The 24,032-nt window shown below is 36.0% G+C and overlaps 1 pseudogene; it reads right to left on the reverse strand.

Annotated features, from left to right (window-relative positions):
- Nucleotides 1-23,246, reverse strand: part of LOC135220084 (fatty acid hydroxylase domain-containing protein 2-like) — a 33,936-nt pseudogene extending 10,690 nt beyond the window's left edge.
- Between the last annotated feature and the right edge of the window lie 786 nt (nt 23,247-24,032).

Raw genomic sequence — 24,032 nt, forward strand, 5'->3', positions numbered from 1 at the left:
AGTCTTCCACTGCCACAATTTTGGTTGGTATGGATAACGAAAAGCTCCCTTAACCTTCACAACCTTTCACACGCTAACATCCCCAAAAAGTATTTTGGTGCTGAGTCTTCACGTTCGATGTCCAAACCCAACCGTATGGATACCAGGGTAAAATTTAAAACAGGATTTTGTAATCAATCATATTGACCAGGAACTGATGTGCTTCCCATTCAAAAGTTGGTAATCACCCTCCATTTCAAGTTTATTGGCACTAACTGATGTAATAAGAGGTGGAAACCCCTCGATTTTGATGGAACATGTAGGAAAACATATAATCTTAAGCTCTATATTTTAATGACATCTCGAAATTCAGTGCTGGCATGGAATTGGAGTATATAAATAATGATTTTTATATCAAAAGTGCACTACCTGTCGTGCAAATTTCGTCATTCTTAACAAATAGTTACCGGCGTCATTGACCTTCGTTGTCCCGATTCCAGAGAATATTAAATCAGTCAGTCAGTCAAGTCCTCCATAGGTCTTTTTCAAACCTTTCTTGTTCACAGTCCTTAATAATCCGTTCTGTATCATCAGTTTTTCACACTCAAAATTGCCTGCCTCATAGTTCAGTTCACCGGAAGGTCTTAAAACTTACCTTCTCATATCTGAAAGTACCTCAACTATTCCTCACCTTGAGTACCTCTCGAAGCTGCAGGGGTTCATTAGTGTTTGGCTGCATCTTGTACTTCATAGCAAATTTATGGAGGCTAGTCACGTCTAGGAGAGTGTAGAGAGAACCAACCCCCCAGTAGACGAGGTAACTCAAAATGGCTGGCCCTGAGGGAAATGGGATGTTCAGGGATTTTGTGTCGTTGAAAAAAACAGTTTTGTTGGAATTGCAGTCTTGATTTTTAATTCCGTTAAATCTTATGTAGAAGATTGTGTGCGAATACAATTTATTACTGGAACACTGTTTTGGATTAAGCGCCTCTCTCTCGTAAATTCGTGCGCTCGGCATCTTTAAGTGATCTTTTGCCTTAATTAATGATTGATTTGTGTGGGCTGCAGTGTATTAGGCGGGCCACTCACACTCGATCTCCTCGTACGATAAGAATGAGTGGGAGGAAACTTAAAAAAAAAAAAAAAAAAAAAATTACTCCTAACTGACGTTACTGCTTGCGTCGCCCGGTCTGAAATAAGTATAAGTAGTCAGTCTCAAGTTGGCAGCCACACTGTTCGGACGTGGTGGAGGGAATATGTGATAATGAACCATGCTCAGACTGTCCTGCTGCAGCAAATGTAGAAATAAATAAAAAAGTCACGAAAAAGAATATTAGGTCATTGATTGGTTGTTGAAGAGAGAAAACCCCACATTTATTGCTTTTTTAAAAGAAATACGTGTAGCTCCCAGGGATTGTTATAATTACGTAGGGATGGACGAGGCAACATTCAATTTTCTATAGAGATTATAACGGTCGTGCAAGAGGACGCATGCGTGACGAAATCACAACCCTATGAAAGGCCAAGTGCCACATTACGCTACTTAACGACTGACTGCTCATACCAAGATAGGGAATTGAGTGTGGCCATATCGCCCAAAGTTCTTGGAAGAGACGTGCTAAGCTATTTGGACATCACTCTGCAAGGACTACATTATATAAAGATAAATAAAACTCGTGGTCATAATTGTATCTTTAACCAAGAATAAACTTGCTTCAGAAATCTCAAAATAATTGTGACTATTCTACAAATATACAAAACAGTTTGTAGTGTTAAAATAGAGTAGGAAATTATTAAAGTGAAAAGGTAATATATATTTGTCTAATCAGTAATTTCACCACAGTATTTCGTAATTAGCACCACCTACAAGAAAATTATAAGGGTGGGATGTCTTATTACTTTCCATTTTGGTTTTATTGTTGCATTGTCTCCAGTTCTCCTTTAAATCATATATTATTTAGAGCTTTTTAGCATATATTCTTATTTCGTTAAGAAATATCCTCAGTTTTATTTCTTATTTTTCTTTTGCCTTGGAATACAACCGACTAAACGTCCTGAGCGTTCTGAGAGATTACTTGAGGTATTGTATAATATACATTACTATTAAACACACATACACACACACAACACACACCTACACACACACACACACACATATATATATATATATATATATATATATATATATATATATATATATATATATATATATATATGACTGGTAAAAGTGTTTCTGTAACAACAGAATTCCATCTAATAAAGGACCCAAGTCCCATTAAAAACACCAAAATGTAGAGAGAAAAGTACTATTTATTTCAGAGACTGCTGTCTCTCTCTTCAGGTATATGAATGAGAAAAAGTTTACAGAAAAGGTGGTATTTATACCAGAGATTCGTCCACAAGTAAGCCAATTTAGGTCACCTCCGCTGATAATCTTCCTTTAATCTTCTTAAGCGTTGGTTTGAATGAACACTGCGTCGACGATGTCCGATGTCCAATTCCCTTTTGAGATGTTCATTACCTGCTTCTCTTTTATTAAGGCCGATTCCCATCATTTGACTCTTGTACCGGCAGTTGCTGCTATAAATTACACGTGACATATTCCAGTTTATTCTATGGTTATGTTCATTTATATGATTGAAAATAGCCGAGTTCTGTTGTCCATACCTAACTGACCGTTTGTGTTGTATGTAATCTCTGGGGAAGTGATTTACCTGTAAATCCGATGTAAGATTGGTCACAGTCCTGGCATGGGATCTCATATACCCAGAGTCTTTGGGCGAGTGTCTTTTTTGTTGGACGTTAATCAGGGATTTGGCTAAGGTATTTGGGTAGGTAAATGCAAAAAGGGTTGATTTCCCAGGGTGTGAGTTACTCTCTTAATCGTCCCTCCAGGAAGGGGAATTTTTATTTTGTTGGGTGTGTCTCTGGTCTTGTCTTTAGGGGGTCGGTAGAAAATTACGTTTGCTTTTTTAATTGCTTTCTCAATTATATGGTCAGGATACTTTAAAGATTAAAGTTGCTTACGAATTAGTTCAAATTCTTTTTCCAGGAAATCTGGGGAACAAATTCGTAAGGCTCTTAAGAATAGGTTGCTAGCTAGACCTATCTGATAGTATTGTCATGATAGCTAAAGTGTGAATATATGAAAGTGAGAACGTTGGTTTCTGTATATGGTAAAATTTGTATTCTGTCGTGTCTCTGATTATTAAAATATCAAGAAAAGGAATTTGTTGTCTGTTTCCATTCAACTTTAAATTTGATGCTGGGCACTAATGCGTTTAATTTTGAGATCATTTCCCTTTGGCACTTGACAAATAATAAAGTTAGTTGAATTATGTGCATCTAATAACGTATTTTCATTCGGGGAATCATTCTACAAGCAAAAATTCGGGTGTAGTATGGGTAGTCCTTAAGTCCTATTTTAGCCAATCTGTACATGGAATACTTTGAAACTACAGTAATAAATGCAATAAACCCAAAAACATGCTGTGGATGAGATACGTGGATGACATACTAACATTTTGGGATAATAAGTGGGGTAATTTTAATGATTCCTCTCAAAATTAAACGCATTAGTGCCCAGCATCAAATTTAAAGTGAAATGGGAAACAGACAACAAAATTCCTTTTCTTGATATTTTAATAATCAGAGACACGACAGAATACAAATTTACCATATACAGAAAACCAACGTTCCTCACTTTCATATATTCACTACTTAGCTATCATGACAATATATCAAGATAGGTCTAGCTAGCAACCTATTCTTAAGAGCCTTACGAATTTGTTCCCCAGATTTCCTGGAAAAAAGAATTTGAACTAATTCGTAAGCAACTTTCATCTTTAAAGTATCCTGACCCATATAATTGAGAAAGCAATTAAAAAGCAAACGTAATTTTCTACCGACCCCTAAAGACAAGACCAGAGACACACCCAACATAAAATAAAACTTCCCCACCTGGAGACGATTAAGAGAGTAACTCACACCCTTGGGAAATCCAACCCTTTTGCATTACCTACCCAAATACCTTAGCCAAATCCCTGATTAACGTCCAACAAAAGACATCGCCCAAACGACTTCTGGGGTATATGAGATCCCATGCCAGGACTGTGACCAATCTTACATCGGATTTACAAAAGGGGTAAATCACTTCCCCAGAGATTAATACAACACAAACGGTCAGTTAGGTATGGACAACAGAACTCGGCTATTTTCAATCATATAAATGAACATAACCATAGAATAAAACTGGAATATGCACGTGTAATTTATAGCAGCAACTGCCGGTACAAGAGTCAAATGATGGAATCGGCCTTAATAAAAGAGAAGCAGGTAATGAACATCTCAAAAGGGAATTGGACATCGGACATCGTCGACGCAGTGTTTCATTCAACCAACGCTTAAAGAAGATTAAAGGAGAATTATCAGCGGATGGTGACCTAAAATTGGCTTACTTGTGGACGAATCTCTTGGTATAAATACCACCTTTTGCTGTAAACTTTTTTCTCATTCATTATACCTGAAGAGGAGAGACGCAGTCTCTGAAATATAGTACTTTTCTCTCTACTTTGTTTGGTGTTTTTGATGGGCTCCTTTTATTAGATATATATATATATATATATATATATATATATATATATATATATATATATATATAGATATATAGTATGTGTGTACGTAATTTGGTACTTTGAAAACTTGTCGTTACTCCAGGATCTAGAAACGCTACGTCCTTCAGTCTCCAAAATCACAGGTAAATGAAACTTTAATGTAATTTAATTTTGTTTGCACTCATGCGGTAAATTGCAATGATCATGTCTAAGGGGATGAAAACGTCTTATGCACCACTTCCTGATTTCTTTGATGCCTCTACTTTCCTAATACTCTCGACATGAAGGTCATATATATATACATATATATATTATTTATCTTCTTGTTCACCATCCCTTTCGTTGCATCAGGACACTTTTTCTTTAGTTACTCAATTAGCGACTGATAAACTGCATTTCTTTTGTTTGCCAATATTTCTTTACTTCTTATATTCCACAAACATTGCTACGATTTATAAATCTCGAAGAACCCTGTCCAGAACTCTTCATCTATCAAAAGTCTGACATGTTGAACTATATCCTCTTCTCTGCCGTTTCTTTGTAAATGAACCTCATTGTAGTTCATCAAGCCTCATCGAAGACACCACTCACTGGCAAACTATCAGTTCTGAACGACTTCATCTGCAAAACCCCTATTTGACTGCCGTGTCGGACCGTGAATTACTTGTTCAAACGGTATCAAACCTCCAGTGTCAGGTTTGACGATTCCGTGATCAGGTCTGATGTGCTAAAAACTCCCCTACTCACATTCAAACTTGCTTAAACCCCGCCATTTCGATCGTGCATTACAAGTCCATTTCGATCGTGCATTACAAGTCCCATCTGCCGTGAGTGACCGCAGCCTTACTCTGATTTCCCTCACGCCTCTTGGTGATATACATATAACACTTGGGCTGTGCCTTAACTTAGGTGGTGTGACCCTCAAAGTCTTTGCTGATCTATTTGTGTTTTAATGACCGTTATTGCCAACTATTATTATAATTATATACTCATTATTCCTTTCTTCTTTGCTGTGCTAGTTAAATCACAGTTAAATCAATATGCTGAAGCTACGTAATAAGATAAGAATGATTCCGACTATACTCAATGCATACATATCTACATAACTTTAAAGAATAGTCAAACAGACATGTTTAAACGGTCAACGTTTAAAAGTAAAATATACTTGTCTACATATAACCACCTATCCTCCTTATCGTGACTAACGAAACTACGGATGTTCTTCGGTGGAATATGTCGATGCAGTTAACCTTGAGAAAGACGTGGATTCAAGTAAGTTTCTCTCTCATTAGCAGAATGGTTATTCAGGCGTCAGTTGTCCAGTCACGCAGTGCTATTTTGGGTCAATAGAGCGTTAGCGTGCAATAGCATAGTTTAAGAGAGCTTTAGGTAGGATTTCCGCCACTTAAACAACTGGAAGCTAAAGTTGCTTTTCTGGGCATTATGTACTTCTTGTGGCTTTCTTGTTATTGTTGTTATGTTTGTGGTACATTTTTGTTTATTTTTTTTTGTTGAATTGATCTCGTCTTTTCAGTTGATATCAGTATTTTAGATATATTCAATGCAGTTTATTCACCCATTCATTAGATAAGTTGAACATACAAAAGATTTCACCGGAAACATTCACAAAGTTTGATCCCAACTTTATTGCAACCGTCACTTGACTGACGTATTTATTGACCTCTGAACGTTTTGTTTAATTTTGGATGTTTGTAGTGGAACGTTTATTGGTAACATTAATACAAAATATTCTATCCGGGTGTCTTTTTGTTTTTGTTACTTGGGAGTAGGCAAGCATGGACGGGCGAAGTCAAGCCAGTTATGTAGGCTGAAATGACGAAGTAATGCCACTTGAGAAATAAAAGGAGGAAAAGTGTGAGACACAAGAGCGGGCAGACCAAGTTGCAATATTTATTAGCTGAAGCCTATATGTTTTTAATGAATAATTCACAGACCGATAATAACCTTTTTTCTAACTGATGCAAATACTGCAATCAATTATCAAATACACGAGAACTGATATGCTTGGACCTAACCACTGAGTGACTTTCATTTTTGGTTTGCATCTTCAAGAGAAGCCAATATCGGTCATCATCATACAGTAAGATAAAAAAAAATACTGACCTTCAACCCTGAGTGAGAATATGAAATGATGCCGGTTATCAGCAGTTACGCGTAGGTTCTTCCACTATGTTATGACAGACACATCGCTTATCGCTAGATCTTGCAACATTTGACCACTTGATTTTGGCTAAACTGCTGAATAACTAGAGTTGACAAAGTTTATGATTACATGACGGTTGAAAGAAATGGATAGAAGGCATGATCCTTCATAAAGAATTCTTTAGTCATCAGTTGCCATTGCTGTTGTTATGGAGGTTTTTTGAAAAATTTATTTTGAAACCCCTGATAGAAAAAGGCAGGAATCCTGAGAGCCGCTTCTGAAAGGTGCGAGACGGCAGCAGTTCAGGAAGGCGTTAGAGGAATGGCTCCAAAAAGTCAGCGAAAGGGATTTCGGTTGAATGGATCCAAATCCTCTTGTATCTTGTACTGAACTTTGGCTCATTCCATGAACTCAGGCGAACTGATAATTCCGAATTCATTACATACTGACTGTCACCATCCAGATCACCTTCGTTTTGGTTTGCTAATTCCAGGGTATTCCTTATTTGATAAAAGTAAAAGTGTTAGTTCAACCTTAGGCAAAATTCCAGGCGGAATGTATTTCCTTATAATAATTATATTGTTAATATTAGCTCTCTTTCTTTTACCTAAGAAATTAATATGCAGTTACAAATTGCTCTTATTTGCATGTTCTGCGGTTTATTGGCAAAAAAATGTAAAGATGAGAAATTTACAAGTCTTCAAATGTAAGAGATAAAATCAGAGCAACCTATTGTAGGTCATTGTGCTTCCTTTACTATAATATTGTTCTTCGGTGTGAATGTCTGCTTCTGCCAGAGATGTATCGCTTTTAGAGAGTGGTTCGTGGTGGTAGTTTCGGGTGGTGTAAACGTTAGCAGTTATGACTGATGGCTCTTGTTTGTCAATTTTTCGTAAGTGGTATTTTAACCGAGATCTTTCACATTCAACTAGATCCCTGGTCCTCTTTTCCTGCCGAGAGCAACCTTATTTGCTGAACAGCAGCACCAGTCCAGAGGTTCATTATTCCTCACACCGTTGGACTATGGAACAGCTCCCTGAGGATGGTGTGCAAATGGAACTTCAAAATCTCCAGCCAGCGAAGACGCAGTGCATTACTGCCCCAACACAAATCTCCTTGTTTTTCAGTAATTTACTTTGATTTTATCTGTTTATTTATTAATTTGTTAATTTATTTTTTTCTTTTACAGTCACTGATCTTTCCGATTTGTGCTTCGTATTATCTTCTGTCTTTTCTTCATATTCTTTGGAAGACTGAATTTCAGGTCAGTGTCCCCTGTAGGATTATTCCATATGAACAGCGTTCATCTTCTGAATAATCATAATAATAATTAGGAAGGGATGAATGCGTCAAGTCAAACAAAAGTATAGAAATAACCTAAATAAATTCATTTGACGATTTCACATCTTTTTCCCATTTTTACGTACTATGCTCGATAACTGATGATGAAAGTTAACAGTACAATATGAGAAAGGCAGGGTGAAGAAGTCTTTTTGGTTGGTCAGACTTACCATATACAAGGAGAGTAAACTCGTCGTGCCCACAGAGATCGAGAATCTTGTCCCACTGGTGTTGCCAGAAGTTGCCAGAGGCTCCCCAGAAGTGCTGAAGATGGCTGAAAGAGAAGGAACTCAGCATGACGAACATGACGAGGAATTATTAATGAATGCTGCAATTCTGTAATCGATTTTTTTTAGGTGATTTTAATCTAGTGTACTACACTGCAAAATTCTTTCGTTTCGTGTTTAAAGACTAAAGAACCCATAGATGATACGATCGCCGGATCCGGTCATCTGAACCGGAAGTAAACCTCAGTGGGTGTATATATGGTGTTCTCTTCCGACCAAAAGTGGTCGGAGTCCGGCGGCCTCTCCGTCCGACCAACTCGCAACCTGTCTTTGCCAGGTTCGTGGCTCTCATTTTAGTTCAGGTGACCTGAAGCCTCCCACTTCTGTGCCGTGATTTACTTCAGTTTCAACGAGGAGCAGAAGCGACATCATGTGCAGCTATGTCAGCAGGTGACTTTCTGGGAGGAGTTATTGAACGTCGTAGGAAAGCGAAATTAGTTGGAAAACTTCAGAAGGATGCAATCCGTTGCTAAGTAAAATAGTAAATTTTTGAACTCTTTTGTTGTACACAAAATTTTTCGTTTATACAGGGAAAATTGGAATATGCTGAAAATATTATCATAAAACTTACTTTATGTTATGAAAATAACAATGTAATTTAAACAATGGAATACTATATACACGCACACACACACACTATATATATATATAATATATACTATATATATATATATTATATATATATATATATATATATGTGTGTGTGTGTGTGTGTGTGTGTATATATATATATATATATATATATATATATTATATATATATATATATATATATATATATATATATATTGTGAATGTTATGTATGTATGTATTAGTATGTGTTTAAATTACATTGTTATTTTTCATGCATGAAACAAGTAAATGATAATATTTTTAATATTTCAGTTTTCTTTGTATAAATTAGACATTTTGTGCCCTAAAAAGCTGAAAATTGTACTATTACTTGGCTGCAGAACCGTAGGTTTAAGGGTCTATTCTGCTTTAAGCGAACATAGACCTACTCTATCCGAGACTGTATACCACTAGACTATGCGAAGAGTGCTAGTGTATGCAACATAGTTGCGTTTTACCATGGTATAATCGTAGTGACATTACTGAATGGATTGCTTTATATGTCTCGGGGATTACATGCCCCAGCAAGGACTTGTGGCACAGAAGCGAAGTGTGTCCAGCAACCTCTCGTGTTTTGGTTGTTTCATACAGTTTGTGTGTGATCGTGTTTTTTTTTTATTTTTATAATAGGAGAGACCATATATAAAAATTCCATGTCGGTCTGCTCGTCCAGTCACTAGGGTAAAGTTGTGCCTCAATGGCGTGGTCGGTATGGTGTTGGTGTACCACCTCGGTGGCCGCGAGTTCGATTCTCGGCCATTCCATTGAGGTGTGAGAGATGTGTATTTCTGGTGATAGGGGTTCACTCTCGACATGGTTCGGAGGTCACGTAAAGTCGTTGGTCCCGTTGCTGAATAACCACTGGTTCCATGCAACGTAAAAACACCATACAAACAAACTGTGGTAAAGTTTCAGTTCATTGAATTAACAATCATGAGATACTTCATTTCTCCTCTTCAACCATAGTTTAATCCAGGTTCTCCTTTGTCGCTGGGGTTCTGCAGTTTCTGCTGCAAGAGCGCAGTCTGCTATAAAGTCATCACTGAGCTGAGCGGTTTCAGCAAACTGAAGTGGATCCGGTCTATGGGCAAAGCTGATGCCGGAATCAGAGCGGAACCTGATCCGTCGGTCGTATCGTCTATGGGACCTTTTACCGTGGTCATGCTCTTCAAAAAGTGCTGTCCGATTGATCTTGAGAAATTGCTTACATTCTCTGATAATTAATCAGTCAAACAGTATCATGGGATTTCCTAAAGCATGAAACTTGCGTTCTCTGGTGATCAATCAAACAGTACCTTTTTGAAGAGCTTGACATCGGGAAGTTTTAAAACTTGATATGTGAATATGTGTAAATATATGATATAATAGTATATATGTATAGGCTATATGAAAGGCTTACTATGTGAGAGTATTCCTCATGGCCAGAAGTACCACAGAAGTTGTGGTTATGATGACAAGGGCCTTCTTGAGTGAGGACCAGACTGTTCCCTCTCCTTCTTCCAAAACCTCCTTGGCGGATGTCCTTTCATTTTCAGGGGTCCCTCCCAAAAGCTCCATTTTTGGCCGAATCAAAGTGTCCTCCATGATGGCTGAAAAATAAAATGTTTGCTTCATTGGACTACAAGACGCTCTCGTCATCAGAAGGAAGTCATTCAAGATGGCCTTTTTTAAAATCAACTCGTCAGATACACAATAATCATGAAAATAACGGAAGGTAGAGATCTCGACATTGGGAGATAGGTTGTGATTGAGGTGTTGCCTGATTGGTTTCAACCTAGCATGACTTGATAAATTCTCGCCAAACATACAGATGTAATTATGCATATTGTACATGATTTGTTAAAAAAATAAGTTGATTGACGAGTATTTTAGGTAAAATAGCTCTTTATAGATATTTTGTACAAAATATTTGATGGCTACAACTTCTTTGTGAAGTTGATCTTGAAAATATTCTGTATACAATAATTGCTAAAAAAAAAAAAAAATTGTGTGAAAGTTTATACAATTATTTTGTATGAAGTAGTAGGTCTTATATAGCCAGAATAGTCTTCCTCGGAAGACTGCAGTTGACGACATGCATATCTGTTAGTGATTTGTTTTACATTTATGATATCAGAGAACAGATTAGGAGGTGATAAGATTCTGACCACGACTCTTCCTAGCAAATCGGTATTTTCGGTATGCACCCAGTGGCAGAGTCTACAGATAAAACGTCATGGGAGGTATGATTACGCATCGAGAGGAAGTTTTCAGAGTGTTTTGATAATAATGTGGATGATTTTGAGCAATCATGAGGATTTTATGGAAGTTCACGAAGATGACGTTTTTTCCTGTCCGCAAACACCCAGAGCCTTAAATTATTAAATGAATTTAAGAAAAGTGATCCACGAAAGATAAAAATGGGAAAGTGAATTGATTGAATAACTAAACTTCGTAAAAAAAAAAGAGAAAAAAAATGGATGTCATGGGACGTAAAATAAAAAATGTGAGGAAGTCATGCCTTGCAAGATATTTCATTTTAGTTAATGTATATAGAGTAAATGCCAAAAAAAAGCTCTATCTTTAGTAAAGAATTATGAGGTAGGATTAATAAATCCGCTGTGTATATGCGACAGAAAAAAAAACAAAATCCCATGACGAATGAATTGATACAATATATATATATATTATATATATATATATATATATATATATATATATATATATATATATATATAGTTTATAATATATATATATATATATATATATATATATATATATATATATATATATATATATATATATGTATATATATATATATATATATATATATATATATATGTATATATATATATATATATATATATATATATATATATGTGTGTGTGTGTGTGTGTGTGTGTGTGTGTGTGTGTGTGTGTGTGTGTGTGTGTTAGGCGCCCGCCATACAAAGGTACGCCTCGCGCCATCCGACTGGATTCGTCTTTGTTGGATGACATTATTTCAACCCTTCCGACACTGTAAATCAAGTTAAAGGTCCGTACAAAATCGAATCCCTGGCAGCAATCCTGTCGCTCTTTCTCTGTTAGATGATTATGGCGTAAGATACTATGCTGATCAAGGTCAAGTCAATGGGAAGGCAGATTCAGGCACTAACTTGTACTTTGTGGTTTTTTTCCCCTTCATACCCGCGTAGCAAGAAGGCTGTAAACTGCTCTTGTTATTGGGGAATGGTAACTCATTACTTATTAATATATATATATATATATATATATATATATATATAATATCTATATATATATATATATTTATAATATATACACTGGGTATTTTTATTGCTTCACGTTGCTGTTGTATTATCATGGTACAGTTCTTGCATTATCATGATGACCGCCCTAGACTAAATCTCGTAGCATTTGGTGCGTGTTTGGTTGGGCACCAAAAGAATCCAACTCATCTACTGGGTTATTGTTTTACTTTAAAGTAACCGGTGAATCAATTACATAATAATTTTAATTTATTTCTATCATTGAGGACTGGAAGATGTGTAGAATGCATTAATTTGCAATAAACACAGACAAAACTTTATTTTCAAAAAACCCTTGCCAAATTCGTTCTAACGTTATAACCCTAAATATCGTTCAGTAAGAGTTTGAGCTTTCGTTTCGGCAGCAAAAATCAAATTGTTGTGACCTGCGCTTCCTGAAACGTTTTTAATAATATTATATTATAATGTTTATATATATATATATATATTATATTATAATAAATTAATAAAATATATATTAATTGAAATATCTATATATATATATATATATATATATTAATATATATATATATATATATATATAATATATATATATATTTATATAATATAAATAATATATAAATACGAATAGGGGATATATATAAATTATAATTGGGAACAGAAGTCCTGAAGCGTCAGCAGAATAAAATACATTAAAAGGAAATAATGGAATTGTATTTTCTCCAAACTCGCTGCTACACATTGGGTTTAAAGCAACCGCCTGCAACTTTGATACATATATATATATATATATATATATATATATATATATATATATATATATATATATGTGTGTGTGTGTGTATGTATGTATATAATGGCAAAAGCAACGATGGAAAAATAAACAACGGAGTCTCTGCAAGATCTTTCGACTCAAACGTCCTTCACTCAGTTTATCTGCTGAGTAAAGGACGTTTGATTCGAAATATTTTGCTGAAACTCCGTTGTTTATTTTTTCCTTCGTGACTTGTATCTTTATTTATGGATTTATCACGTTCCAAACTTCCGTGATTCAGTTATACATTATATATATATATATATATATATATAATATATATATATATATATATATATATATATATATATGATATATATATAGGATATATATATATATATATATAGTATATGTATATATATATATATGTATATATATATATATCTATATATATATTATATATATATATATATTATATATATATATATATATATATATATATATATACGGCAAAAGCCACAAAGGAAAGGGAAACAAAGAACTGCTGCAAGGCCTTGCGACTCTCGTCCTTTACTTAACAAACTGATATTATAAAATATGAAAGCGTGTTTACAAAGAGAGCTAGTATAAATGACAGATAGGGATTATAAAGGAAGATATGTACCCGGAATACACCACACCTGAAGAATTAGTAGACACAATTTTAGGTTTACAAAAGATTAACTCCAAGTGCTCAAAAGCGGAGACAAGATAATTAAAAGTTTATACGGGGCACTGACTGACCACACACACACACAAAATATGTTATAAAAGTACATTCAATAAATTTCTTTTGGTACTCAATATTAATTTTTCACAAAGTAAACGTTTTTCACAAAAAATATCTTAAAACATACAGATACAAAGAAAATATCTTTAAGTTAACTAATTTGTAATTAAGTCTGTGATTTTATCTTTAAGGTCATTGTTAAACATTTATTATAAACAAGGGTCCAGATAAACACAAGCCAGAGCTGAGGTTGTAATTACAATTGGAAGCCAGTTGTATAATGGAGGATTCTAAAAGATCGTGAAAAGACATCTTTTGATCTTGCAATTAATGAACTGCCAGTCCACTTTATCCAGTGGAAAGTTTTCAATTGAATTAATGAATATTGCATTGGATGTTTGTCCAGTTTTGACAGAATACTTATACTGTTTAATTCTTACTTTTAAATCCTTGCTAGATTGGCTGATATAAAAAGAGAGGCAGTCCAGACATGGAATTTTATGTATCATGTTGCTTTCCTTAGGGCCATTTTTAGTAGCATTCCTTTTAGTGTGTTATTATAGGAAAAATAACAAGGTTGACCTTAAAAGAGTTTAACAGTGATTTTATGGTTTCAAACCCACTAAAATAAGACAAGCTAAGAATCTTCTTAGAAGTTGCTTTCTTCATGTTACTTTCACAATAAAACTTTTTGTTTGCTTTATTATAGCAAATATCTAGTGAATGAAATAATGACTTACAGGCAGAGGTATTTCATGATGGGCCTGTTCGTTACTCACTAGGTTGTGTGTTTGCGATTGTAAGTTTATTTTCAGTGGTGAATTTTATCAACATATATTTGGTATGGCAATGGGCAACCCTTTATCACCACTCCTCTCAAACTTGTTTATAGAATTCTTTGGAAAACGCTATTTAACTAATATCATTTATATTCCTTTAAAGTGGTATAGATATGTTGATGATGTTTTAGCTGTTTTGCCTGCTGGTATTGATGTAAATGATTTACTCTCCAATTTGAATAGCCGGGTACCATCAAATAAGTTTACCTTACAATTGGAAAAACACAATTGCCTCCCTTTCTTAGATGTTTTGATATATAGAAAACCACTTCAATGTAAATTCAGTATTTATAGGAAACCAACTAACAACTCTGCTTATGTCCATTTTTATTCAGGCCACACCTGCTCTTATTGGGACCACCTTGATGTGGTGAGGGGGCTCTTGAACCCTAGGAATTTGTTCCCGAGTTCAAACCCAAGAGTCCCAAACATCATATATTTCTAAATATTTGGATTAATTTTTGTGGAATTTTCCACCTTTGCTGAAATTTACTGGACCTCTTAAACAGAAAAGATATCATAGCTGGGACTTAGTTTTATATCTGAAGCTAAATAGTGGGAATCGTGGCAGGACAATCAACTGCCCGATAATGTTCGGACCTAGTGATATCAGGCGGAACTATTTTGTAGGGCTGGACCACGGATTCCAGTGGGTCTAGTTTTGCGGATAGGACTCTCGGCATTCTGTCCGGTTTGCCCATAATGTGATTAGGGTGGGGATGATTGTATTCTTGTAATACTCTGTCCTATCAAGCGGGTTTGGCTTACACTTGGGCCACTCTAATCATGGTGTGCCATCCCCTGTGGGGTAGGGTAGGGACGCGGACATTTGGGAGTCGGTTCTCACTTGTGCCATTAGTGGAAGAATAAACTCCATGAAAGGCTGATGATATCTTTTTAAGGTTTTCAGGTTTTTTTTCTCTTAAATCTTTATGATATAAAAAAATAAAGATTCAAGTACCCCCGGGCTCTTTGATGGTAGTGAATCGGCACAGTTGATGACTGCTGGAACCTCCCCTAACAACCTTCCTCTGGAAAAAAAAAAAACTGCCAGTGTAATTACACTGAAACCCTATGCTCCAGTACAGAGTAAAGGGAAATTGAGCAGAAATATATTTGAAGTTGGACCGGGAATATTTGAAAACTCATTTGATAAATATTTAACTTTCAATCTGGAAGAATCTAGTTGTGATATTTTTAATGTATATCGAGATATTGTGAATTGTTGTGGCCGAGAGCCTAATATTTTTTATGAAGGTCGAGGAAAGCTGACGGTGGAATCTGCCTCAGCAAAAGAAACTGGAAAACTAAAAACATTATCACACCTTGGAGGAGTCAAAGTAGAATGTGCAGTACATGCTTTTTGGAATTACTCAAAGGGAATGATTTATGCACACCAACTGATGATGTACTCTGAAGAAAAACTTGTAGAAGAATTAAAAGATCAAGATGTAATAAAATTTAACGAATGAAGAAGAAGGTAAATGGAGTCTTTGTCTCACTTCCCAATTTAATTATTACATTAAATTCTACTCATTGCCTACTATAATAAAAGCAGCCTGGCTACGTTTCAAGATTAAACAATATATCCCAAGACCGAGGAGATGTTTCTATTGTCAAGAATTCGAACATATGTTAGGGTCCTGTTGACAGAAACTGCAAGGCAAGCCTGCCACCTGTGTCAAATGCAGTGAACCAGAGCATGGCATATGTAATAAACAAGCCAGATGTACACTTAAATTGTGATGTATACATCGTGGAAAAAGAAATTAAAACTTTAGGGGTAACAGAACGTATCACATTTAGGGAAGCTAAAGAGAGAGTATTGAATCAATATGTTAGACCAGGAATATCCTTTTCCAGTGCTGCTGCCAAACGAAGAAGAAATGTAAATGTTACCAAGGATAATTTAAATAGAAAACCAGTGACGACCTGTACTCGTGCCTCTTTGGAGGCAGCGCCAATTGTTGCTGGTGTTCCTTCCTCTTCGGAGGCTGCGCCAGTGATTTCTGGTGCTCCTGCCTCTTTGGAGGCCGTGCCAGTGATTTCTGGTGCTCCTGCCCCTTCGGAGGCCGCGCCAGTGATTTCTGGTGCTCCTGCCTGTTCAGAGGCAGTGCCAGTTGATTCTGGCACTCCCACCTCTTTGGAGGCAGTGCTAGTGGTTTCTGGCACTCTTGCTTCTATGGAAACAGAGCCAGTGATTTCTGGTACTCCTGCCTCTGTGGAGGATGTGTCAGGTGTACCTGGCACTCCCGCCTCTCTGGAGGCTGTACCAGCTGTAAATGCTTTGGAGGATGCACCAATGCCCGATCCTCACACCCCTTCTCAGGTGACACCAGCTTTGTCTGGCGTTCTTGAGACTGATAACCCTCTAAAAAGGAAGGCAGCATTAAAGAGTCGGTCTCCTTCCAAAAAAAGAGAGCAAGGTTGTAAGCTGAAAGCTCTTAAAAGAGGCTCTAATCTAACAGCCTCTAAAGGAGAGTAAAGTTCATTAATTTTCTCCAGTGGAACTGTCAAGGATTAAGAGCTAAATGGGAAGAACTAAGGCTGCTCATATCAGAAGTGTCTCCTGTTTGTATAGCTCTGCAGGAAACAATAATTGGTATTAACATGTGCCCCAGCCCACGAGAGTATACATCCTATCACTCCAGCTATAATTTGAATATTGGAAGCCATGGCAGTGTCGCTTTGTATGTTCGAAATGACACCCCACAAAATCCTATCAGTAACCAATCAGCATTGCAAGTGATAGGTGTGCAGATCCATTTGCAAAGAAAATATACAGTGTGCTCTCTCTATCTACCACCTAACGAAGTCTTCCTCACCAATGAATTTAAATCTCTTATTCAAAAGTTACCACGTCTTTTTGTTATTTTGGGAGATATGAATAGCAGAAACCCTCTTTGGGGTGATATCATTACCAATCAAAGTGGAAGATGCTTAGGTTCCATCATAGAAGATGAAAATGTGGAGATTCTCCACTCTGGGGAGTCTACACATTTTCATGTTCAAACTGGCACGTTATCAGCAATTGATTTATCTATATGTAGTGATGACTGCCATATTGACTTTTAATTGGAGAGCTATAAATGATAGATTTACCAGCGACCATTTCCCAATAGTGGTGAGTGTAGCATCAAGCCCTCCATCTTCAAGGCCACATAAATGGAATATTGGTAAAGTTGATTGGTCAACATTCCAGGAGCACAGCTCAATAGATGCCTCTGCTGATGACTCCCTGTGTAGATGACGCTCTTGACATTTTGAATACAATAATGTTCTCTGCTGGTCTTCAATTTATACCTAGGACTTCGGGCATATTTATCCGCCGACCAGTTCCCTGGTGGACTCGTAAATGCCAGGAAACTCATAGGACTATGAGATCTGCTTTCTCCAGATACCGCAGATGAAAATGTGAGTATTATCGTGTTGAATCTCGAAAAGCAATAGCTCATTTTCGCATGGAAATAAAAAAAGCACGAAAAGAATCTTAGACGATCTTCATATCTTCACTAACTTCATATCTTCACTAAATTCGAAAACTTCTCTGACTCTAGTTTGGAAGAGAGTTAGAAAAATAGCAGGCAAGTTCACTCCTTGTCAACCTCCAGTTATCAAGATCAATGGTTGTGAGGTAGCAGACCCCCAGTTAGTGGCAAATGAGTTTGCTGATCATTGTGCTAACGTTGCAAAGAAAAATGATGATAGACCCTATTCAGCTCAAAGGCGGCTAATGGAACAGGTCGAAATTGATTTTAATACAATAAGACATGAGCAATACAATGCTCCTTTTACTATGAGAGAATTTGTATCAGCCTTGAATAAATGTAATGAATTGGCTCCTGGACTGGACGATATAACATATTCAATGATTAAGCATACTCCTGAAAATACCAGACTTTTCATATTAAGCCTTATTAACAGAATTTTCCGAGAACATATATTCCCCAAGCTTTGGGAGATGTTAAAATTAATGCCATTCGTGAAACCTGGAAAAGATCCATTCAAGACAGAAAATTATCGTCCTATTGCATTGACATCAAGTTTGTGTAAGATCATGGAAAAAATGGTGAACACACGCTTGATGTGGTACTTGGAACGGGGTAAATATCTGTCACCTGCTCAGTGTGGTTTTCGGAGTATGCACTCCACAACTGATGTATTGGTTCGGATGGAATCTTCAATATGTGAAGCTTTTGCCGACAAGCAGCATAACATCACTGTTTTCTTTGATCTAGAGAAGGCTTATGATACAACATGGAGATATGGCATTTTGAGGGTTCTTTATGAATGCAACCTGAGAGGCAATTTGCCCCTCTTTATTAAGGCTTTTTTTAGAAAAATAGGTTATTTCAGATTCAGGTTGGAGCAACAATGTCAAATGTATTCAATCAAGAAGAAGGAATACCACAAGGAAGTGTTTTAAGTGTAACCTTGTCTGCCTTGGTAATCAATGGGGTTTCTAAAATAATTCCCCCAGATATAACATATACCCTTTTTGTTGACGACCTGTCGTTTTCCTTTGCAGCATCAAGGATGGCAGTGGCTGAACGCCGCCTTCAGCTCTGCATTGATAATATAGTAAAGTGGGCTGAGGTTAATGGTTTTAGATTTTCTGCCAGTAAAACAGTAACTATGCACTTTTGTCGTATAAGGGGAATCCACCCTGATCCAGATCTATTCATTCTTAGGCAGAGAATTCTATGTGTTGGTGAAACAAGGTTTCTTGGTTTGCTTTTTGACAGCAAGCTGACCTGGATTCCACATCTGAAATATGTTAAGGCAAAATGCTTGAAAGCAATGAATTTGCTGAAAGTCCTGTCTCAGTGGGGTGCAGACCGAACTCAGATGTTGAAATTATATAAAGCCTTGGTCTTTTCAAAATTAAGTTATGGGTGTGAGGTGTACACTTCTGCAAAGCCAAATAGCCTTAAAATGTTCAACTCAATTCATCATGGAGGAATACGGTTGTGTACAGGAGCATTTAAATCATCCCCCACCGAGAGCATGCTTGTAGATGCTGATGAGGTGCCACTGGATCTTCATTACAAGCGTCTGCTGGTTCGGAGCTGGTATAGATTCCAGAAAGAAAGGAATTGGCAGTTTTATGAAAATCACCCCAAGCAACTCATCCATTCGCTTTTAGAGTAAATTTTATTGTCCGTGAATTAAATATGCCAAGGATCGAGATTTTACTAGCAAAATATTCAGTTAGTCCCCCCTGGAACTTTCCAGAGGTAAAATTCTGTAGATATTTTAATTTTACCAAGACAGAATTGTCCAGTGAGGCCATGCGGTCAATATTTTTAGAACACTCCTTAAATTATACGTAGATTGTCTATGTAAGAACTTGTATATATGAACAAAATTTTTATATACATATATATTATATAGATATTTTTATATGAAATTTATTTTAGATTTAATCTTTTCTATTTAAATTTATTTCGGTGTTAATAACCTAGATGTTGTGACGCCAGGTTTAATAGACATAATCAATCAATTATTCAGGCCACCATCTTAATATCAAAATACCAGTTTTTTTCTTCTATGTTGTTATGAGCATTGCACATTATCAGAGAGGACTAACTGAAAAATAGTGACAGATTTATGTTATCCTTCACAAATATTAGATATTTGCTATAATAAAGGCTACAAAATGTTTTATAGCGAAAGTAACTTGGAGACAGAAACTTCAAAGAACATTCTTAGTTTGACTTATTTCAGCAGATTTGAAACCATAAAATCTTTTAAGGTCAACCTTGTTTTTTCCTATAATAACATACAAAAGTAATGCTAATAAGAAATGGCCCTAAGGAAAGCAACAACATAATATATACAATTCCATGTTTGGATTGCCTCTCTTTTTATATCAGCCAATCTTTTTATATCAGCCAATCTAGCAAGGATTAAGAAATAAGAATTAAACAGCTTAAATATTCGGTAGTTGCAAGATCAAAATATGTCTTTTCACATATTTTGATCTTTTAGAATCCTCCATTGTACAACTTGCTTCCAATTGTAATTTTAACCTCAGCTCTGGCTAGTATTATCTGGACCCTTGTATATAAGTAAAATGTTTAATTAAGAGTGAACTTAAAGATAAAATCACAGACTTAATTACAAATGAGTTACCTTATAGATATTTTCTTTGTATCTCCATGTTTAATGTATTTTTTGTGAAAATGTTTACTTTACGAAAAAACAATTTTTGTGCCAAAATGACACTTACTGAATTGTACTTTTATAACATCTTTTATTTGTGTGGTCAGTCACTGCCATGTATAATCTTTTAATTGTGTTGTCCCTCCTTTTGAGCAGTTGGACTTAATCTTATGTAATCCTCTTAAATTGTACCCTTGTTTTGTGTAGGTCTACTAATTCTTCAGATGTGCTGGATTTCAGGTTTATATTTTCCTTTATAATCCCTATCTGTCATTTATACAAGCTTTCTTTGTAAGCTTACTTTTATATTTATACCATTGTGCTTAGTAAAGGACGAGAGTTGAAAGGGCTTGCAGTGGTACTCCATTGTTTCCCTTTCCTTCGTGGCTTTTGCTGGACTCTGCTGTAGTAATTGCATTAATGCACAAAACAATTCTGTAAGTGGTAAAGTTCATATCTATAAGCATAAAGTGGTTTAGAAGTAGAATAGCCGTCTTTCGATCAGAATGAAATGTTTGCTTACTACCTCCTGCGTACCAACTGTCCCGTACGGTCCCTCTTCGTGAGAGCGCATCCCCTATGTTTTTAAAATACTGCTCCACAAAGGAATTTCACGAACAGACTCTTCATCGAACAGGGAAAGTGGTAGTTTAAAAATACTGCCCTGTGCCTCAACTGCCTCAGTTGTTTCACAATGCAAGGGGACTTTGCCTCGATGATGTTGAACAGTTAGCTGAAAATGGACTTGGAGGAGGAGTATTTACCATCTTAACGGAGGCAGACAGGCAGCCACTAACGATCAAGGAGTTTGATGGAGATTCACGAGGAGCAGACGCACTGCAAAGCGGAGGAGGCACAAGAACCAGAACCACGACCCTTCACCGTCAACAAAATACAGCAGGGCTTTTGTGCATGTTGACAAAGCGCTTGTGCTTTTTGAGATGCATCTCAAACTTGAACTTTCAGCCAAGGTTACATGGACAGTGCGCTACTCAGTTGTTTCTTAAAGGATGATTTAGGATGAAAAGAAGAGTTAGTATCCTGAAAAGGGCTAACATACTTTAGGGCACTCGACAAGTTCTTGCCATGAACAAATCCACAAGAAGAAGAAATTTTGACTTTGGCATCATCTACGTAAACTTGTCCTCTCCCTCCACCCAAGGCCAATAGAATTTTAAAATTTTATTGGCCTTGCCTCCACCATCCTCTTTCAGCTCACTGATTACGTCTACATCATCACCCATCAGGAGAAGTACTATAAAGTCTTTATACAATGTTTTCTCTGTATAGAATTGACATGTATACATTTACTACATTAAAAAGACAGCATAACGTTTAACCATTGAGAGACTTATTGTACAAGTACAGTATTAGCGATGTTATATATATATATATATATATATATATATATATATATATATATATATATATATATATATATATATATATATATATGTAATATTTATACATAAATATATAAAATGTGTAACATAAGAAATTCTCATGTGAAAATGAATGAGCGAGGTACCAAGACTTTCAACTTTAATCTCGAGGATGACTTTGGAATAAAAGTTGAAAATCTTGGTACCTGCTTCTTTCATTTTCACGTAAGGAATTCTTATATACGTCATCCAAGGGACCATGTTCAAGTTCAAGATATCCATATGTGTGTGTCAGTTTGCGTATGTATGTGCAGGCTTGTAACACCACGAGTTAGTGTGTCCCATAGCTCAATGGTAAGAGATCTTGGCCAACATTATCAAGGTCTGAGATTCGATTCCTGGACATATGCTGCCTACCACTGGTTGACCCAGCTGTGAGTGGGTACCAACATTAAGTGGGGTAAAGAAATGGGCTTGAGGCCATCAACTTCATTCTTGGAGCCTTGCAGAAAAAAATTGATTTCAAGCATTTTGCGTCATCTATTGAAGTGTGATGATGATGATGATATATATATATATATATATATAGATATACTATATATATATATATATATATCTATCATATATATATATATATATATATAGATATATATATATATATATATATATATTATATATATATATATATATATATATATATATATATAAATGTGTTGTATAAAACTTATAATTCAGTCGTTATTTTATAGATTAATATCTAACTCAAATAACACATCGAAATTAGAATCCAAATAGAAACATTTCCTTACCTTGATGGTCCGGAAGCAAAATCGAGAGTCGTACAGCAGTGCTTGATCACAGCAACCACTTTTGTAGTGGACTGACAAGTGACAGTCAGAATCAGAATCAGAAGTGTGTAGTAGTCCCGCTGTGGGTGGAGCAGAGCTGCTTGTGTCGCAGGTGCCAGCTCCTAGGAGGTTAAAGGTTAGCTCTTATCAGACGTCACGAAAGCGAGGATGGTTCGCCCGCATCTAATCTTCTGTTGCCATGAAAGAAAGATTCGCGGTGTTGTTGTTCGTGATGTCGAACTCGGAAAAATGAAGGAAACACTTTCGTGTTACAAAAGACGGAAAATCTTTCATGAGCCTCGACGAGCCAGTGGCTTGGACACTATAAATCACTAGTGGAAAAAGTATCATTGATTGATTGATACCGTAACTGGAGTTCAGGCGCACAGAATATTAATAACATATAGCTTATTCCCACATAATAATCAGTTGTTATTTTTATTGTTACTTTGTATGAAACATCACTGAAGTTCCACTTTCACTATTTTATTGTAACTCACTATTTTTTTGTAACTCGATACATTTCGCTTAGAATCATTTGTACCCAGAATTCAGTCGTGAAAATCAGTATGAATCCGGTACAAAATTTTAAACAGGTGGTGTAAAAGTAGTTATGAAGTGTAGTAGGCCAGTGGCTTTAAAGAATAAAAATAAAGGAAAAAAAAGCACCAGACCTTCTGGTTGCTGTTCCCTTGGCAGCTGCAGCCAACGAATGGATGAAATGATTCTGAGATCATTTACTTTTGATGAGAGGTTAATATAAGATGTTTTTTTTTTTCGGTGGTCGTAAGCGCTCTCTCTCTCTCTCTCTCTCTCTCTCTCTCTCTCTCTCTCTCTCTCTCTCTCTCTCTCTCTCATTGCTGCATTTAATATTTCGGTTGAATAAAGTTCACACTGTTTAGAAAATTTTTAAAATTTTATTCAATTATTCTGATACGTATGTTTTTTTTTTATTGTTAGATTGTAATTATATATTGTAAATCCCGTTTTGCATGGTTTTATTTAGCGAAGGACAATTTCTTTCAGAGTGAG

This window comes from Macrobrachium nipponense, chromosome 1 (genome assembly GCF_015104395.2).
Source record: "Macrobrachium nipponense isolate FS-2020 chromosome 1, ASM1510439v2, whole genome shotgun sequence".
In the NCBI taxonomy this organism is placed as follows: Eukaryota; Metazoa; Arthropoda; class Malacostraca; order Decapoda; family Palaemonidae; genus Macrobrachium; species Macrobrachium nipponense.